This window comes from Dendrobates tinctorius, unplaced genomic scaffold (genome assembly GCF_039654945.1).
Source record: "Dendrobates tinctorius isolate UK_male_01 unplaced genomic scaffold, ASM3965494v1 ptg000116l, whole genome shotgun sequence".
Taxonomy (NCBI): domain Eukaryota; kingdom Metazoa; phylum Chordata; class Amphibia; order Anura; family Dendrobatidae; genus Dendrobates; species Dendrobates tinctorius.
In genome coordinates, this window is record NW_027361784.1 from 32,671,263 (window position 1) to 32,684,320 (window position 13,058).

Consider the following 13,058-nt stretch of genomic DNA (forward strand, 5'->3'; position numbering starts at 1 on the left):
AAGTTCTTGATTTTTAGTATTCTCCATCTTGCCCGATACTCAAAAAAAATCCAAGAGTCACCAATATATTATTCCATCGATGTCCAACACTCACTGGATTCAGTGAACTCATGCCGGAGCTTCACATAAAGTGGCTGAAAAATATGCTTTAAATATGTAACCACCGTTTCCCGCATTGACCTGTTCGACTTCACATCCAGTTCCGTAACAAGTCGAGGACAACGAAGACTAGAGCGGCTGGCATTTACGCTGCCAGAAAAAGGGATTATAAATATTCATGAACTGTTTCTCCAGCAAATCCATAAAGCCGGCGAGGAGTCATGTTTAAATCATGCTGCTTGTATTCTGCGACTCATCAGCTATAGATTACAAAAATATCAGCCTGGCCAGAACGTAAGAAAATGATACTGGTTACATATCAAGGCATCGAGCAACTGGCCAGAAGATTAATCTGCTTGATAAATACGCCTTCGCATCCTGGTTTTCAAGAGTGTTCTTCTTTCACAAGACAGTAATTACCGGCTAGAAAATAAGCACACAAGATTTGGACGTAGCAAAAACACCAAATAATAAAAATTGCAGGTGGAAGAATATCAGGTTGATGTTTGGTGCCATTTTTTCTTTAAGAACTTGACCTTGCATTTACTTAGAACATTCATACTGATATCAGGAGATGGAGCAACAAGATTCTCCACCTACTTGTCCAAACCCTCCGAGCTGACGGAAAGTAGAGATATTTTAGAAGTTGTAACGTTCAAAGAAATAGCCTCATCCACCATAATGGTGCCAAAATGGCTAGGAGATCCATCAGCTATTGCTATGTCTCACCTGGTAAGGTGGATCCTCGAGCCACTAGTCCAGAGACACAGCTCTATTGTAGCAGATGATGTTGGTGTGGTAGGGTGAACAGCAGAGGCAGATGTAGCCAGTAGTAGTGTAGTGGACAGTGACATAAAGTCGACTGCAGAGCTGAGTTTGTCACAGAGTCAAAAGCAGTGATTGCCCTGTTTGGTAAGGTTACACGGTGACATAGCAGATGTGGCTTTGCCACAAACAGCCAGCAGAACTATCCAAAGATGTATCAGTTGCTGGAGAAAAAGCAGAGCTTGTTTTGCCATAGAGTCTAAGAACTAAGAAAGAGTTTCTGGTAAAGGTTTGTATGCCAAATACCAGAATACTGAAGAGGTGTGACATCACAGAAGCCCAAATAGCCATGTTAACCCGACATGTAGAAAAGAAGAGAGAAATGGCCAAAAGTAGGGGTATTATCCAGAGCTGAGTGCTGGAGCCAGGACAGACGAGTATCAGTTATTTTGCTTGCCCAGGTCGTAGTATCGTCATCATGTCATTACACTGCAAAGAGATTATCTCGTTTGAGGCTGTTTGTGGTCAATCATTTCGGCTCAGTTAAAAAACAAAAAAAAAACGCCAATAGTAAGACATGGAGGTTGTGCATATAGAATGTAACAGTAGCCCAACATAACGTCCTATTACATAAATCACAAAAAGGGCTAACTAAGATCACTGAAATTTGTCATGAACGTTACTCAATTCATAAAAAATTTATTAAAACCTTCATGTACAGTCATATGTAAAAGTTTGGGCACCCCTATTAATGTTAACCTTTTTTCTTTATAACAATTTTGGTTTTTGCAACAGCTATTTCAGGTTCATATATCTAATAACTGATGGACTCAGTTATATTTCTGGATTCAAATGAGGTTTATCGTACTAACAGAAAATGTGCAATCTGCATTTAAACAAAATTTGACCGGTGCAAAAATATGGGGGGCACCCTTATCATTTTCTTGATATGAACACTCCTAACTACTTTTTACTGACTTCCTGAAGCACTAAATTGGTTTTGTAACCTCATTGAGCTTTGAACTTCATAGCCAGGTGTATCAAATCATGAGAAAAGGTATTTAAGGTGGCCACTTGCAAGTAGTTCTCCTATTTGATTCTCCTATGAAGAGTGGCATCATGGGCTCCTCAAAACAACTCTCAAATGATCTCAAAACAAAGATTATTCAACATAGCTTTCCACGGGAAGGATGCAAAAAGTTGTCTCAGAGATTTAACCTGTCAGTTTCCACTGTGAGGAACATAGTAAGGAAATGGAAGAACACAGGTACAGTTCTTGTTAAGCCCAGAAGTGGCAGGCCAAGAAAAATATCAGAAAGGCAGAGAAGAAGAATGGTGAGAACAGTCAAGGACAATCCACAGACCACCTCCAAAGACCTGCAGCATCATCTTGCTGCAGATGGTGTCACTGTGCATCGGTCAACAATACAGTGCACTTTGCACAAGGAGAAGCTGTATGGGAGAGTGATGCGAAAGAAGCCGTTTCTGCAAGTACGCCACAAACAGAGTCGCCTGAGGTATGCAAAAACACATTTGGACAAGCCAGTTACATTTTGGAAGAAGGTCCTGTGGACTGATGAAATAAAGATTGAGTTAGTTGGTCATACAAAAAGGCGTTATGCATGGAGGCTAAAAAACACAGCATTCCAAGAAAAACGCTACCCACAGTAAAATTTGGTGGAGGTTCCATCATGCTTTGGGGCTGTGTGGCCAATGCCAGTACGGGAATCTTGTTAAAGTTGAGGGTCGCATGGATTCAACTCAGTATCAGCAAATTCTTGACAATAATGTGCAAGAATCAGTGACGAAGTTGAAGTTACGCAGGGGATGGATATTTCAGCAAGACAATGATCCAAAACACCGCTCCAAATCTACTCAGACATTCATGCAGAGGAACAATTACAATGTTCTGGAATGGCCATCCCAGTCCCCAGCCCTGAATATCATTGAACATCTGTGGGATGATTTGAAGCGGGCTGTCCATGCTCGGCGACCATCAAACTTAACTGAACTGGAATTGTTTTGTAAACAGGAATGGTCACAAATACCTTCATCCAGGAACTCATTAATAGCTACAGGAAGCGACTAGAGGCTGTTATTTTTGCAAAAGGAGGATCTACGAAATATTAATGTCACTTTTATGTTGAGGTGCCCATACTTTTGCACCGGTCAAATTTTGTTTAAATGCAGATTGCACATTTTCTGTTAGTACAATAAACCTCATTTGAATCCAGAAATATAACTGAGTCCATCAGTTATTAGATATATGAAACTGAAATAGCTGTTGCAAAAACCAAAATTGTTATAAAGAAAAAAGGTTAACATTAATAGGGGTGCCCAAACTTTAACATATGACTGTATTAGTAGGTTATACAAATAATTAACATGCTTCTGGTCTTAAAGGTACCCTTCAGCTTTATCTATAAGCATGGGTCCTTAGTACTAGGAGATCTGCTCCCAACTTCTTCCCGACACTGTACTGGGTTGTGTGTGTCCAGCATGTCATCAGTGCTGTGTGTGAAGGGGGCTGGCTGACTCATTTCCAATGCTAAGCTAACCATCACCTGTGACAAAGAAGGTGGGCGATGATACACAACTGTGCAGCATATCCCGGGCTTCACTTCCTTCTCCTTTGTCTGCTGCCCTTGGTTGTGCTCCACATCAGGTTTTGACACTTACCCAGCATGAATCAATGGCATCATCTACCATCTACCAAGACCCATTTAAGGCCAACTGACACAAAAAACTGTGTCTTGGGATCGAGACTCCAGACGTCTATGTTTGGTGTGCTCCACTTTCTGTCCATACTGCGCTTTTGCTTTCTTCCTTCTCTGCCGGGTTCTACTTCCTCCTTCCTTCTGCTCCTGAGATTCCTGTGTGCGCCAAGTCATCGATAACCACATGACTTCCTGCTTGCTGCACCAATGCTCAGGGTAAGGACCCACCCAGACCTGAGGCTTAAAGGATCCACCTCACCTGAAGACCCTAACAGGCAGGTTCAGCTAAAATTAACTGGTTAGCCCATTTACACATAGCACTGATGACCGGCCAACATAGGAATAACTGTCCTGTGCCTGACAAAAACTGGAAGGGAACTTGCCAGGACCCAGGGTCATGGCTTATATCTGAAAATTCCTTCACTTTTCAGACATGAAGAGTGTTAGGCGTCGGGTTTCTGTCGCTGCACGGCCGAGATCCCGAGCCTTGCCTTCAGCGGTCTCCCATTCCTCTCCGGCCACAGAGGAGCCTGCTCAGCAGACTCGTCAATCCCAGCACTCTGCTCAGACCAGCATTGTGGGTTTGTTTGCCTCTACCACCTCTGGTCCAGCTATAGCACCGCATGCTGGTCTGCAGCGAACAACTCCAGGGACTAAATCCTTCTTTCTGTCCACTGAGCATGCCCGTGGGACGATCTCCCATTGGAGATCGGAGGTCACATGCTCAGGTCCTTCTCCAGATTGGATTGGACCACCAGGAAGGTCTCGGAAGGACGCTGCTATAAAAGGTTTGCATGGCCACTGGGCTATGCGCTAGTTTAGAAATCTGTACGTGTGAGTGATGTTGGATGCATGTATCTGGTGACTGACTCCTTATGAAACCCCTACCCTTGGCTGTGTTTGTTATTAGGGTTCAGCGGTTAGAGTCAGCGCCTGTCAGTAGCTGCTGTATACGCCACAGTGCAGTCCAGCCTTCGGCACACTAGCGTCCGATGGTGTCGCCCACTACAGGGCACTATCGTACCGCGGCAAGTGACAGTCATGCCTGTGCAACGCCTTGCACAACCTGCGCTTATCTGACCCAATCCTGGGCGATTAGTGGCGCCCGCCTGAGCGGCACTGTGCACACTTGCACGTGTTATATTTAGCTGGCGGGCTAGAGGGACTCCAGTTCTGCAGTCTAAGGGCTGAGTCCTGTGACCTTACGCAATGCGCTTTCTCTGCCGAGTCCTGTGGGGTTAACAGGCTTCGGCGTTTCTGTTAGCGGCTCTGTGAAGTAACAGAGTTCGCCCCTGTGCACACCGGGTCAGTGGTTAACCCGCCGGTGTTCACTTAATACTCCGCAATTACTAAGCAGCAGTTTTCCGTCTCTGCACGGTGGACCCCAGGCTGCGAACGCACCTCATTATCTTTTTATTATTTGGTGCGTTACGTCAGCCTAACAAAGAGTTTTAGTAAGTTGTATATTTTACTAATTTAACAAAACTTACCGTATTTTTCGGACCACAAGACTCACTTTTTTCCCACCGCCCTGTACCAGCCTGGACCACTGAATAACCCCTGTGACCACTCCTCCACCTGTGCCGGATCCCTTCCCAGGTAAGCAGAATTCGGACTGTAAGACGGACGCCCATTTTGACACATTATTATTTTTTTCCTTATTTTCCTTTTGAAAATTGGGGTGCATCTTATGGTCCAGTGCGTCTTATAGTCCGAAAAATACGGAGTATTATTTTTTAGAAAGGGACAAACCCTTTACAATGTTAGATTGTTAGTTGTCCAACCATTTGCATCACCAATGATCTGTTCCTTAGTTTGGCGATGATCAGTATTTTTAAAGAAACAGTCAAGATCAGCGCAATCCCAGACAATCTAACCCCTATTTAGTGAAAACATGATAAATTATTGCAGCTGGAATACTACATTAACATGTCAAATCACTTCCAATTTAAATATTAGTTTCATGTGTCTGGATTCAAACCCTTGAGCCTGTGCTTTGTGGTCTACTTCTCTGTCTGCCGAACCACAGCAGACACACCTTTTTTCTGTATTTTTTTTAGTTTCTGTTATCCTTACTTCAGTCTTTGTAGGGTAACAGGTGTTATCGTTTACTCATTTGTCTGCCCTATCACCTTTCGGGTGCGGCTTTATGTACTTTCCTCCTGCTGATGGTAATCTCATTTGGATGTCCAGCCATACTGCTGAACTATAAGCCCATCAGTGAAAGACCAGCTACGGTTTATCTCTTTGCTGTTTATGTTCTTTACCCTTCACCTTCTTTCTGTTTATTTTTAGCAAAAAGGCAGCAAATTTTCTAACAGTACATACTTAATCCTTTATTTTGTGGTTTGCTGTACTCACTCTGGGATCTATTTCTATTTTAGCACACTTTCCCTTCTGTAGGTAATTTGCACTCTGCTCTACCCTTCGGTTCTTTTGAAGGAACATGAAGTGCTCGACGGCCTTTCAGGCAGCATAGGTCCGAGTTGCCATTGTCTAGTCTGTGGGTAGGGCTATCTAAGCTCACGCAAGATTCTGTACAAGGTCGCTAGTCTGCACAGGAACCAGTAAGGTCACTTGCAGTTTGTATTGTGTTACCTATTTTCCCGAGTGAGTTGTTAAACTATCATAGAAATTAGGAGATATGCTATGGTGTATTTTATTAGTTTTGTATATCTATAAACCACATTGGCATCCAGTGGACCCTGCCTTTATTAGAGAGGGGAGCACTGCAAAAGGAGACTTCTGCTTTAAGTATTAAACATCTGTCCATTTTTCTACATTTATCTCATCAAAAAATTGGGCTGTGCCATAAGAAAACAATCTTACAATTTTTCTTTTTCAATTTGTTCTCAATTTAAATCTTAATTTTCATGATATCATTAAACAACTAAAAAAAAATACAACATAATTCAAATGCGCTCAACCCTTTAACAGGTTATTCCCTCCTCGGATAGTGCTTGTAAATACAAGCAATTTACTACTTATTAAACTTATCACTCATTTTTGAGATATTGACACTTTGCTTTAGTTTACAGCTCGCTGTCTTGGATACAGACCATCGCTGCTAGACAGCAGAACATGTGCAGTGTTTACAAGCTCCTTTAAGCTTGTAAGCACTGTTCTGAAGCTACCAGGATTGCTGGAGTGCTGTTACCTCCTTATCCCGGCCACGTTCAGCGCAGCGTTAACCTTGTAGACAGCAGAGGTGATAGGTCAGCAAGGTAAAAACCCGTAAACAAAAGAAAGGTTAATATCTCAAGAATGGCTGCAAATTTTAAAAAGCGGTAAATTGCAAAAGAGATTGTTCTTACGAGCACTATCGAAAATATCCATATATGACGACGGAAATAATCTTTAAAAGACAACTTCTTCTACGAAAAGCTAAACTCTTCAGATGTCACCACTTTGTCATTCCTCTACTAAACATCCTTGTGCTTCCACACAAGACACAAAAGCAGCATCACGACTAAAGTAAGTCATATGGAGACAGCAGATGACTCCAAATAAATTCTCTTATTAAGGGTAGTAAAGACAAGTGATTAAAAAAAAAAAAAAAAAAAAATTTATATATATATATTCCAAGAAGTATAATATACTCCAAGTCCGAGTCGAGTCCTGCCAGGACAGATAAGTTACCAAGGTCTGGAGCTGCACAGACAATGAGCCGTGATAATCCCCTGTCCATTATTACGTTAAGGTAATCCTCTTTAATGGCGGAGATTTAGAAAATGAGAAATTAATTTCATACCAAAAAAGGAGGCGATGTGTCTAAAGGAAAAATCTATTCAATTTCTACTAAGAAAACTATGGAAAAAATAAATAAATAAAATTTTTTAAGTAAAACATTAAGTTTCATGTGATTTGCAGCTCTCTCGCCCTCTCTCTCAGCAGAAAGTCCCAGTAATGCCGCAGGGACTAGCAGCTTAATTTCAGCCAGCCACAAAGCTACATGCAAACATGAAAGCATTGGAAAGTATCTCAACATTATTTATCAGCACCCAGAACAAACTATGGTGTCTTAAACTATAATATGCATCTGTCAGACATGTCAGGGCCGACAGGAAAATCAAATCAAAATAGTAAGTACAACAAAAAGTTATTCTTGCACATTATATAGCTATTTTTTCATTTTCTTACTGACAAGGAAAATTATCATCTCTTTCTTCTCAACTGCTCTAACAATATTTGAAATACTGCCCCTATTTACAAGAATATAACTACTATAATACTGCCCCTATGTACAAGAATATAACTACTATAATACTGCCTCTATGTATAAGAATATAACTACTATAATACTGCCCCTATGTACAAGAATATAACTACTATAATACTGCCTCTATGTATAAGAATATAACTACTATAATACTGCTCCTATGTACAAGAATATAACTACTATAATACTGCTCCTATGTACAATATAACTATTATAATACTGCCCCTATATACAAGAATATAACTACTATAATACTGCTCCTATGTACAAGAATATAACTACTATAATACTGCTCCTATGTACAAGAATATAACTATTATAATACTGCCCCTATATACAGGAATATAACTATTATAATACTGTCCCTATGTACAAGAATATAACTACTATAATGCTGCTCCTATATACAAGAATATACCTACTATAATACTGCTCCTATGTATAAGAATATAACTACTATAATACTGCTCCCTATGTACAAGAATATAACTACTATAATACTGCCCCCTATGTACAAGAATATAACTACTATAATACTGCTCCTATGTATAAGAATATAACTACTATAATACTGTCCCTATGTACAAGAATATAACTACTATAATACTGCTCCTATGTACAAGAATATAACTACTATAATACTGCTCCCTATGTACAAGAATATAACTACTATAATACTGCTCCTATGTACAAGAATATAACTACTCGAAAGGTCATTGCTCCCTGCGGATTCTCCTGGATCTCTCTGCCGCATTTGACACTGTGGATCACCAGCTCCTCCTCACTATGCTCCGCTCTATAGGCCTCAAGGACACAGCCCTCTCCTGGTTCTCCTCCTACCTCTCTGACCGCTCCTTCACTGTATCTTTTTCCGGCTCCTCTTCCTCTCCTCGTCCCCTTACTATCGTGGTCCCGCAGGGCTCAGTCCTAGGCCCCCTCCTCTTCTCTTTATACACTGCCCCTATTGGACAAACAATCAGCAGATTTGGGTTCCAGTATCATCTCTATGCCAATGACACCCAATTATACACTTCTTCCCGACATCACCCCTACCCTAATTCAAAATACCAAGGATTGTCTGTCTGCTGTCTCTAGCATCATGTCCTCCCTCTATCTGAAACTAAATCTCTCCAAAACTGAACTTCTTGTGTTTCTCCCCTCTACTAACCTCACTCTACCTAACATCGAAATAACCCTGGAGGGTTCAACCATAACTCCCAAGCAGCATGCCCGCTGTCTTGGGGTCATATTCGACACTGAACTTTCCTTTACTCCCTACATCCGATCACTCAGTCGCTCTTGTCACCTGCATCTTAAAAACATCTCCAGAATCCGACCTTTTCTCACCTTTGAAACTGCTAAGACTCTTACTGTCGCTCTTATTCATTCTCGTCTGGACTACTGCAACTCTCTTCTGATCGGTCTCCCTCTTACCAAACTTTCTCCTCTCCAAAACATCTTGAACGCGGCAGCCAGGGTCATATTTCTGTCCAGCCGCTTCACCGATGCCTCCTTCTTGTGCCAGTCATTACACTGGCTACCTATTCACTACAGGGTCCAGTATAAACTCATCTCTCTCACCCACAAAGCTCTCCACTGTTCTGCACCGCCTTATATCTCCTCTCTCATCTCTGTCTATCGCCCTACACGTGCCCTCCCGTTGTACAAATGACCTAAGACTAACATCCCCCGTAATCCGAACCTTGCACCTCCGTCTCCAAGACTTCTCTCGTGCTGCTCCAGCTCTCTGGAATGCACCTCCCCAGACGATCAGACTGATACCTAGCCCTGACCTATTCAAGCGCGCTTTGAAAACCCATCTCTTCAAACAAGCCTACCACATCAACTACTCAGCAAACTAACTTTGCCCTGTTCCCTCCTTCCAAATATTATTCTGAATCTGCACCCTACTATTCATCTGTCTCCACACCCTCCATGCACACGATAACTGCACTTGATGCTTGTCTATTGCAGGGTTTCCCAACTCCAGTCCTCAAGGCACACCAACAGATCATGTTTTCAGGATTTCCTTAGTATTGCCCAGGTGATAATTGCTTCACCTGTGCAATACAAAGGAAATCCTGAAAACATGATCTGTTGGTGTGCCTTGAGGACTGGAGTTGGGAAACCCTGGTCTATTGCACTTAAACACACGGGCTGATGACTGGATCATGCAGCTTTATATGAAAATCCCTATTTATTATAATTGCCAGACCTGAATTAACAAGCACTTCTCACCTACTGTGTCCCCCCATTTCCTTGTAGATTGTAAGCTTGTGAGCAGGGACCTCACTCCTAATGTCACTGTTTGAATTGTCTTAACTTGTATTGAATTGTCTGTACATGTCCCCGCTTAATTGTAAAGTGCTGCGGAATATGTTGGCGCTATATAAATAAAAATTATTATTATTATTATTTACTACTATAATACTGCCCCTATGTATAAGAATATAACTACTATAATACTGCTCCTATGTACAAGAATATAACTACTATAATACTGCTCCTATATACAAGAATATAACCACTATAATACAGCCCTTATGTACAAGAATATAACTATTATAATATTGCCTCTATGCACAAGAATATCACTACTATAATACTGCCCCTATGTACAAGAATATAACTATTATAATACTGCCCCCTATGTACAAGAATATAACTACTATAATACTGCCCCTATGTACAAGAATATAACTACTATAATACTGCTCCTATGTACAAGAATATAACTACAATAATACTGCCCCTATGTACAAGAATATAACTACTATAATAATGTCCCTATGTACAAGAATATAACTATTATAATACTGCCCCCTATGTACAAGAATATAACTACTATAATACTGCCCCTATGTACAAGAATATAACTACTATAATACTGCCCCCTATGTACAAGAATATAACTACTATAATACTGCCCCCTATGTACAAGAATATAACTACAATAATACTGCCCCTATGTACAAGAATATAACTACTATAATAATGTCCCTATGTACAAGAATATAACCACTATAATACTGATCGTATGTACAAGAATATAACTACTATAATACTGCCCCTATGTACAAGAATATAACTACTATAATACTGCCCCTATGTACAAGAATATAACTACTATAATACTGCCCCTATGTACAAGAATATAACTACTATAATACTGCTCCTATGTATAAGAAAATAGCTACTATAATACTGCTCCTATGTACAAGAAAATAACCACTATAATACTGCCCCCATGTATAAGAATATATCTACTATAATACAAAAATATAACAACTATAATACTGCCTCCTAGCTGTGAGGTTGTGTGTTTGTAGCTCACCTAATGTCTGGAGCAAGCCCAGGGGGAGGCCAGAGTAACTCCCCGAGCAAAGCCCAGGCTTCCAGGCCTACACTGGGAAGTAACGCTCAAGCTGTTTCTAAGGCGGATGCAAGTCCCAAAGTTGTTTCTGAGGGAAAGAACGCTCAGGCTGGGTTCACACGTAGCGGAACTCTCGCGGAAATTCCCGCGAGAATTCCGGAATTCCATTCCGCGGGAAAAATCGCATTTTAAATTCCCGCGAATCTAGCATTTTGAAGGCGTAATTAGCTTGCAGAATTGCTAGCGTTTTCCCAAGCGATCTGGAGCATCGTTTGGAGAACTGATTGACAGGTTAGTCACACTCGTCAAACATAGTGTTTGATGAGTGTGACCAACTTTTTACTATTGAGGCCGCCTTTGCGGCATCGATAGTAAAAGATAGAATGTAAAAAATAATAATAAAAAAAAATATTGTTATTCTCACCTTCCGACGTCCCGCGCAGCCTGCCCGCCTCTCTCCACGCTCCCGATCCCAGTAATCCTTTGCGACAATTACCGCGATGATGTCTGTTCTTGCGGGATCGCAACGTCTCACGGTCAATCGTGATGACCTCGCGCGAATGACCGCGAGACTTCGTGATCCTGCGAGAACGGACGTCATCACTCGCAAAGGCTTACTGGGACCGGGAGCGTGGAGAGGCGGGAAGGCTGCACGGGACGTCGGAAGGTGAGAATACCACCATGGTTACTTACCGGTAGCCGGTTTTTCCGGAACCCATGACAGCACACCTGAGAGAGGGATCCGCCCCGCCAGGACAGGAACCTACTGAGACATAAGGGGCGGCACCTCTCCCCCGCTTCAGTTGGGTTACAGAGCATTGAGAGGACTTCCCGGTTAGTTACATGTTTAATCCAACACCACATCACTCAAAAACACCCTACTAATTGTGCACAATACGGGTGCTGTCATGGGTTCTGGAAAAACCGGCTACCGGTAAGTAACCATGGTGGTTTTCCCTTCACCCATGACAGCACACCTGAGAGATTTTTGGAGACTTCGAAACACCTTAGGGAGGGACCACCGCTTGCACCACCCTTCTACCAAAGGTTAAGTCAGCAGAGGAGGATAGATTTAATCTATAGTGCTTAAAGAAGGTTGAAGGTGAGGCCCAGGTAGCGGCCTTACAAATCTGTTCAATTGATACCTCTGCCTTTGCAGCCCAGGAGGTCGCCACGGCTCTGGTGGAATGAGCCTTGATGCCGTCAGGAATCGGGATACCAGCAGCTGAGTAGGCTACACTAATGGCTTCCCTAATCCATCTAGCAATAGTCCCTTTTGAAACCCCATAGCCTTTCCTGGCACCCTGAAAAGCTACGAATAGGGACTGGGACCTCCTCCACTGGCTAGAGACAGACATGTATTCTAATAGAGCTCTCTTAGAGCTGGGCCTTGTTGGCGTGGACCTCCAACTCTCCACCTAGATCCTTAATTACCTCACGAACCGACCTCAGTTTGTAAAGGTTCGGGACAGTGTGTCAGACACGGTGATCTGCAATACAGGGGTACCTCAAGGTACAGTTCTTGCCCCTTTTCTCTTCACACTGTACACTGCAGATTTTAAGTGCAACTCATCTAGCTGCTACTTGCAGAAGTATTCTCATGACACTGCAATAGTAGGCCTCATCACAGGAGGAGATGAAAGAGAGTACAGAGATACTAACCAAGGTTCTGTGGAGTGGTGTCAGAGGAACCACCTTAGGATTAATTCCGGGAAGACCAAGGAATTGGTGGTGGACTTTCGCAAGGGAAAAAATCCACCAGTAGTGGTGAACATTCAGGGAAATGACATTGAGATAGTCAACACCTATAAGTACCTTGGTGTGATCCTCAATAATAAGCTTGTCTGGGCCCATCACTTGGATGCAGTGTACAGGAAGGGCCAAA

The 13,058-nt window shown here is 42.1% G+C and overlaps 1 protein-coding gene across 5 annotated transcripts in view; it reads right to left on the minus strand.

The window, feature by feature from the left end:
- Nucleotides 1–13,058, minus strand: part of CYRIB (CYFIP related Rac1 interactor B) — a 190,014-nt gene that overhangs the window by 145,088 nt on the left and 31,868 nt on the right. The gene's annotated exons all lie outside the window — the stretch shown is intronic.